General features: G+C 41.6%; 1 non-coding gene across 1 annotated transcript; it reads right to left on the reverse strand.

Annotated features, from left to right (window-relative positions):
* Positions 1-7,048: 7,048 nt before the first annotated feature.
* On the reverse strand, positions 7,049-7,120 carry TRNAC-GCA (transfer RNA cysteine (anticodon GCA)). Its single transcript has one exon. It is a non-coding gene; the product is annotated as a tRNA-Cys (tRNA).
* Between the last annotated feature and the right edge of the window lie 186 nt (positions 7,121-7,306).

Raw genomic sequence — 7,306 nt, forward strand, 5'->3', positions numbered from 1 at the left:
TAAATTCCAGAAAATGTACCCTAGATTGTAGGCGCTATAACTTTTGCGCAAACCAATAAATATACACTTATTGACATTTTTTTTACCAAAGACATGTGGCCAAATACATTTTGGCCTAAATGTATGACTAAAATTGAGTTTATTGGATTTTTTTTAGAACAAAAAGTAGAAAATATCATTTTTTTTCAAAATTTTCGGTCTTTTTCCGTGTATAGCGCAAAAAATAAAAACGGCAGAGGTGATCAAATACCATCAAAAGAAAGCTCTATTTGTGGGAAGAAAAGGACGCAAATTTCGTTTGGTTACAGCATTGCATGACCGCGCAATTAGCAGTTAAAGCGACGCAGTGCCAAATTGTAAAAAGTGCTCTGGTCAGGAAGGGGGTAAATCCTTCCGGGGCTGAAGTGGTTAAAGACTTGCAATCCATAATGTTAAAGGATAAATCTTGCATTTGCTCCCAATTTCTGGACTTCAGACAACCACTTAACCTCACACATAAACTAATCAGCAAGGAACGTCATAGTCGCTGGCAATGGAACTAAGCCTTTTAAAAATAATCAGCTCCAAACTGTGTAATTTTTTTATGATGTTATAAATGTAAACGCAGGAAAGAACAGTGCTCACATATCTCAACATAAGTGTTCTGTACAGCATTGAACGCCACCTAATACTAAAGAAGAGGATTAGGCAACACTTGACTCATAACTAACTGAAATACTCCTCAAATTAAAGTATATAATGTTTAAAAATGTATTTATGGGGGTGGAAGAAACTTGAGGGACAATAAAATGAATTAGAGCTTTAAAAAAAAAAAAAAAAAAAAAAAAACACAACACACAACAGTTTTCACCACTTTCCACTGCCCTAAGTGGTCCCCCCATTGTCCCCATGTCACTACTCTGTCCTGTAGGAGTTAGGAGAAAACACTGAGCACAGCGGAGGATCGGGAGATCATCACTCCCAGGGGAGTCAATCTCTAAAGAGACTTCATGGGACAATTTCACTTTGATGAAGCAGCAGCATAGGCAATGGGAAAGGTAGGTATCCACTATATTCTACAGGCGGATTTCTATTTAACCACTTCAATACTGGGCACTTTCACCCCCTTACTGCCCAGGCCAAATTTTAGTTTTCGGTGCTGTTGCAAATTGAATGACAATTGAGCAGTCATGCAACACTGTACCCATATGACATTTTTATCATTTTTCTGAGACAGATAAAGCTTTCTTTTGGTGGTATTTAATCACCACTGGGTTTTTTATTTTTTGCTAAACAAATGAAAAAAGACTGAAAATTTTGAATAATTTTTTGTTAATTTTTAATTATACAATTTTGCACATAAATAATTTTTCTCCTTCACTGATGAGTGCTGATGAGGCTGCTCTGATGGGCATTGATAGGCTGCACTGATGAGACTGCGCTGATAGGTGGCACTAATGGGGAGGCACTGATTGGGCTGCACTGATTACTGTCACATTTGCCGGTTACTGGCTCTTCTCTCCCCAAAATGTGACAGCATGTGAGGAAAGGAATGCCGATAACCGGCAAGTTTACATGCAATCAGCTGTGATTGGACACAGGTGATCACATGGTAAAGGGCCTCTGTGATTGGACCTTTACTGTGATTATCTGTGTCCGAAGGGGGTGCGCTGGGGGCATAGTTCCGGGAATATGTCCATGGATGCCCTGCTAAAATGTGAGAGCCGTGCTGTAGATGTCTTTCCACTATAGCGTGGGTCTGAGGTGGCTAAATATTTAGTGGGAGAGTTACTTTAACACAGCTTACTCAGGCATCATTTTTCATGTAATATAGCATTTGTAAAGGTTTTTTTTTTTTCATGAAAATAACAAACTGGTCATACTTACCTAAGTGATAGAGTCTTGCGAGCAACCCAGCAAAACAAAACTAATTATATATGTACTAGAAACACAGAGTGTGCGTGTTAAAGGTATTCAAAGTCCAGCTGCTGATCACATCCCCCATATGCACATACGGAGGAGGAAATCTTGGGAGAAGTTTAGGAGCCAGCTGTGTTGGATATCTCACTGAGTCCTGGGGTGGCTCACAGGTGTTTTTTGGGGGGGGGGGGTTCGCACTGCCAGAGGTGAGCCTATACCCATTTGGGGGGGGGGGCACGAGTGAGGTGATTCGTCGGTTGTCTGGAAGCTTTATATAGGATTTCACTATTATATTTAGCTGTTCAATCAACATTCATTTGTGGAATTTGCACTGTTTTAATATGGACTTTTTTGCACTTTGTTGTATGGACATTTAATTATGCGCTTATATGTTGTTTGTTTTAATGATTTTTGATATTTGTTTATATTTCATGATTCAGAGCTGCACCCTCAGTCATACTTACCTGCTCTGTGCAATGGTTTTGCACAGAGCGGCCCCCGAACCTTCTCTTCTTGGGTCCCCCGCCAGCGCTCTTGGCTCTTCCCTTTCTTGTCTGCCCTCATAGCAAGCTGCTTGCTCCCAAAACCTATATTTTTTGGTGGATGAAAAGTTAAATCTCCTTTTATGTCTTAACACAAGCAGGTTGATTTCTGTGCCAGAGATGACAGGTCTGCCCACGTTTAATACCCATTATGAGGAGGTCTCACAACCAATGCTGAATTTTTAATTAATGGAGAATACAGCAAAAAGAATGAGATTCTCATGTTGCAAAAACAGGACAGATACTTTAATATGTGGTGTCTGCTCTAAGGTAGAACTTTTACTTGTCAAAATAGAATACAAATTCACTTTAAAGTAGAACTATAGGCAAAACTTTCTTTTTTTTTTCATTTTGGATACAGCAAGGGAGAGTTATGACCCCTGTCAGATTTTTTTCACCATCTGTGTTGCATTGCGGAGATTTCCTTTCACTTCCTGTCCCATAGCCAAAAAGGAAGCAAGAGGAAATACCTGAAAATAACGGGAATTCCTTGGGGACCCCCAGGTCACCAGAACTAGTGTTTCCTTTCAAAGATTTCCCCTCTTACTTTTCTGGGGACAACCCAAAATTTGGAATTTTCTTTTACTTTCACTTTAAATGATAATCGTAAACAGGACAAATACAGAGGATAAAGCTCCTTAATGGGGGCACAGACAGCAATAAAAACTGACAGATGTTCTAATTCCTCTCCACTCTATCCAAAACTAAAAAAAAAAAGTTTTGCCTTTAGTTATACTGTAAATACCCACAAAGCAAAATTATCCTTACATATGTATACATTGTATGTCTCCTTCAAAAATGTTCCCAACCGGATAACATATCTGCATCCAACATCATAAGGGAAAGCCAACAACTGAAGTTGAAGAGTGATTAATTCATCAGTGTCTTCAAGACAATTCCTGGAAAACAGTGATAAGATAATGAAGCAGTCACTAAATACAATGTTATCAGCCTGCCATACATTGATGAAACTGTCATGGGAAGCACATTTCCAAACTTTGCAATCTCTAGGGGCTTGCCTGAAAATGTATCCCCTTCCCCAGCCAACATCACTGGCAATAAACCTTCTAGTGTAGCCAAGGTAAAATAAATATTCAAAATCCATACCATTGTTTTTTCTTGGTCTGTGCACTGGAGAATAGTCTCCAGCAACTAACAGAAGTAAACAATGTTCTGAGCCAGGGGTGGACTGGGCCTCTGATGCCCCTTAAATAGGCCACACTGCTTCCACCACAGACATGCCTAAAGGCTTCCTGGTGAAGAGGAGTAAAAAGTCCATGCCTGTGTCCTACTGAGTGTGGGGTGAAGACTGGGACAGGACACAGTCCGCACACGGCATGGATGGTGTACGCTGTGTACAAGCAGGGGGTCGGTTCTGTGCCCCACCGGAGGCTCTCCTCCCCAGCCAGCTCCAACAAAACTGCCCAGCTCCCCCCAGCAGCCTCCTTCTGGACAGTTCGGGAACCCAGGGTCGGTGCAGCAGGTGCTGTCCAGCCTAAACTGCACAGTGAGGTGAGCAGAGAGCACCTGGAGCGGCACTTCAGCCTGGGATGGGGGTTGGGAGGGGAGGTAGAGTCACTGCACCATGGGCCTCTGGGTTGTACTCCCCCCCCCCCCCCCCCCGGGCCAAAAGTTGCCAGTCAGCCCCTGTTCTGAGCTTAGGGAAAACCCATTGACTCAATAACAGTGCGAGTTCAGGTAAACCTGTAAGCACAAAATTGACAACACTGACACACTGGGCTTAAAAAAATATATATATAGTTTTTACAGGTGTTTAAATTTTTAGCTTGTTAAAGCACCTATATGGTAGCCTATGTGTCGATGCACACATAGGCATTTACTGGCTAAAAAAAAAAAAAAAAGGTGTAACCAAAACCGCATTCAGGAGAGGTGCCGAAGAGAAAAAAAAAAAAACTGAACATGCCTAGATGTGTTTACAGTAGGTGCATTTGAGTATTAATGCATTCCAATAGCCATTCCAATGCTTGATGCACCTAAACACACCTACTATACGTGTGTTCAGGGCCATCTTTATTATTGATTGGACCCTAGACAAACATTTCCCCACCACACACACATACTTAAGCCGGCCCTAGACGGAGCGATTTTCTTTCCTGCAGCCACGGCTTGGAGAAAGGGAAAAAAAAAATAGCTTGATTCCCCATCAACATATAGTCAGCGTTGACAGGGGATTACCTTCTGCGAAACCAGTGTGTTCTACCGGCAGGGGAAGCCATCCCCGTTGGGAGAACACAGTGATTATTGTTAGTGATAATCACATGTAAAATCTGTCAGGCTGGTTGTACCCAAGTTGATCGATCTATGAGCTTGGGTACATTCAGCCTGCCTATACATGATTCAAAGTGTCTATGGCTCAAAATCTTTACTAATGTACACATAAAGAACTGATCCACACTCACTGATTGGTCCAGGTTCATTGATTGATTGCTAGAGGTTACTGCATTCCATTACCGCTCACCGATTGGTTACTAGAGGTTACTGCACATTATTACTGCTCACTGATTACCTGCAACTCACCCTGTGTCCTCTTCTGCAAGCTGCTCCGATCCTGTCACTGCTTTATTAATCTGCCCCTCTGCTGATCTCCATGCTGCTGACCGGAGAAGGTAGGGGGGCGCGCGGGGGGAACACAGCTCTGCCTCACTTCCTGTCAGAGCAGCTCCAGTCCTGACAGAGGGAGAAGTGCAACTTGCAGGCTCCAACAGATACAGCCCACAGCTGTGCCTCTCCCCTGTCACAGCATGGCTGCTTGATTTGACCAGCCGGGAGGGCAAGCGGGGGATCGGCTGCACCCACTACACCTGAAAAAATATTTGCGGACAGCATGGGCACAAGGGGCAACTGCTTTGGGCCCCACAACAATGACAGGGCCTGGGGCAGTTGCCTCTTTTACCCTGCATTAAAAAACGGCCCTGCACGCGTGAATATAAGGCTTTAGGCATTTTTTTTAAGTAGCTTTTCTCCTGCCAGGAGTTCTGGCATTTAGAGTAGAGAATCAAATGTGTGCATGAGGCCTTAAACCCAATCGTTAAAATCTCGCAAAAGTTTTAACGTGTCGTTTCAAAAGTTGTTTTCAATGTTTAAATAATACATAGTGATTCTGCAACAAAGTTCTTTGTTTGGGTACTTTATGTTACCAGGTGACAAGTGTCTCTCAGTTGTGCTCCTGTGTTGTCACCCTGTCACTTGTTCCCCTGATGGAGGCTACAAGCAGCCGTGCTGACACAAATTATGCAGACATGGGCTACAATTTTTCAGACAGCTAGTCCAAATTGGCAACGCTGCATAAATAAACAGAAACTGACTGAAAAATTGTAGGAGATCAGCAGCACTAAAATACAAAAAAATATGAAAAATATAAAGTGTATATTATGAAAAAAATGTATTTATAATACACAGTGCATTAGCAAACTAAATGTGATCAAGTTAGGCTTAGATCAATGTTAAGATAACTGCCAGTAAATGGCGATGAAATATTTTGCTATAGGGCAGACTAAACCAGTTGCTTTAAAGAGTAACTCCACTTTTGTTGAGAAAAAAAAAAAAAAACATTCCCCTCTGGGTGATCTACATACATCACAGGAATTTTTAACAAACTGTTGACTATTCCTACCTTTTTTTTGTTCTGAGGAAATTGCTGTTGGTGTCCATGTGCAGAAGGAATCTGTATGGAAGTGGTTTTCTAATTATCAATCAGCTGCTGCACCTGCAGGGCTCCAATGAGGAAAGTTATAGGGTCTGCATCCCTTTAGACGTGATTTCCCTTTGAGAGTATCCTACCAAAAATTTGGATGCCCAAAATTGGACTTGTGTCTTAGTACAGACTTTTGTAAAAAATCAGTGAGCCAATCACACAAGCAGGAAATTCCATTTCTAGGGGGGCACTCTATACACACTCTTTGTACAGAACACCTCCAGGTAGCCGTATTGCATTTTTCAGAAAATGACAGCACAGCAGATTTAAAAGGAAAGGTCATTTTTAGGCTGGGTTCACACGGATTTCCCTGCATCCAATTTGCATGACAGGAGAGTGTTACTGGCTCTCTATGGAGTGCATTGGAAAAGGGTCCTGTGTGTCTTTGGCTCAGTTTCAGGTGCAAATTCAGGCAAAAATTCAGACCCGATCTGCACCTGAATCGGTGAACAGGGACGCAACTGACCCCTGCTGTGACCTGCGGCCACATCAGTGTCAACCCAGCCTTAATAATTTTCAATTACAGTATGACTTGTGTCGCAATTGTATACATTGCTTCCCCCTACTAAAGTGGAGTTACCCCTTAGCTGAATTTTATTAGACATATTCTGGGCACGAGACTATGATTAGTGAAATGTTAAATGTATAACAAATCAGTGGCAAAAAGAGAAAGACCAAAAGTTCCTAGTATTGGCCACTGGGTGTCAGTAGAGATGGTTCATCCACACAGTGCTTTGTGTCTGCTTGCTTTTGTGTATATAAAAAGATTTGATTTGCTATAGAATATACACGCAAATAAAATATATGAAACATGAATTGCATTTATTTGTTAGAATGAAACAATTCTGCAAGAGAATATCTGTTACAATAAAAATAAAAAATACACAAAAGAAGGGGGCACCCGGATTTGAACCGGGGACCTCTTGATCTGCAGTCAAATGCTCTACCACTGAGCTATACCCCCTTGCACTTCTCTCTGCATATGGAGAATTTCCAATACTGTAGATGCTGTGTTGTATTCATTTATTCTATAACATCTAGCCTGTTATATATTTTGTATTTTTTTATTGCAATAAAAAAAAACATAAAAAGTATCAAACACTGCATCCATTTCTATTGACAGACCTGGCTCATTCATTGCCTGTCTTCA

The sequence above is a fragment of the Aquarana catesbeiana genome, linkage group LG04, assembly GCF_042186555.1.
Source record: "Aquarana catesbeiana isolate 2022-GZ linkage group LG04, ASM4218655v1, whole genome shotgun sequence".
NCBI lineage: Eukaryota > Metazoa > Chordata > Amphibia > Anura > Ranidae > Aquarana > Aquarana catesbeiana.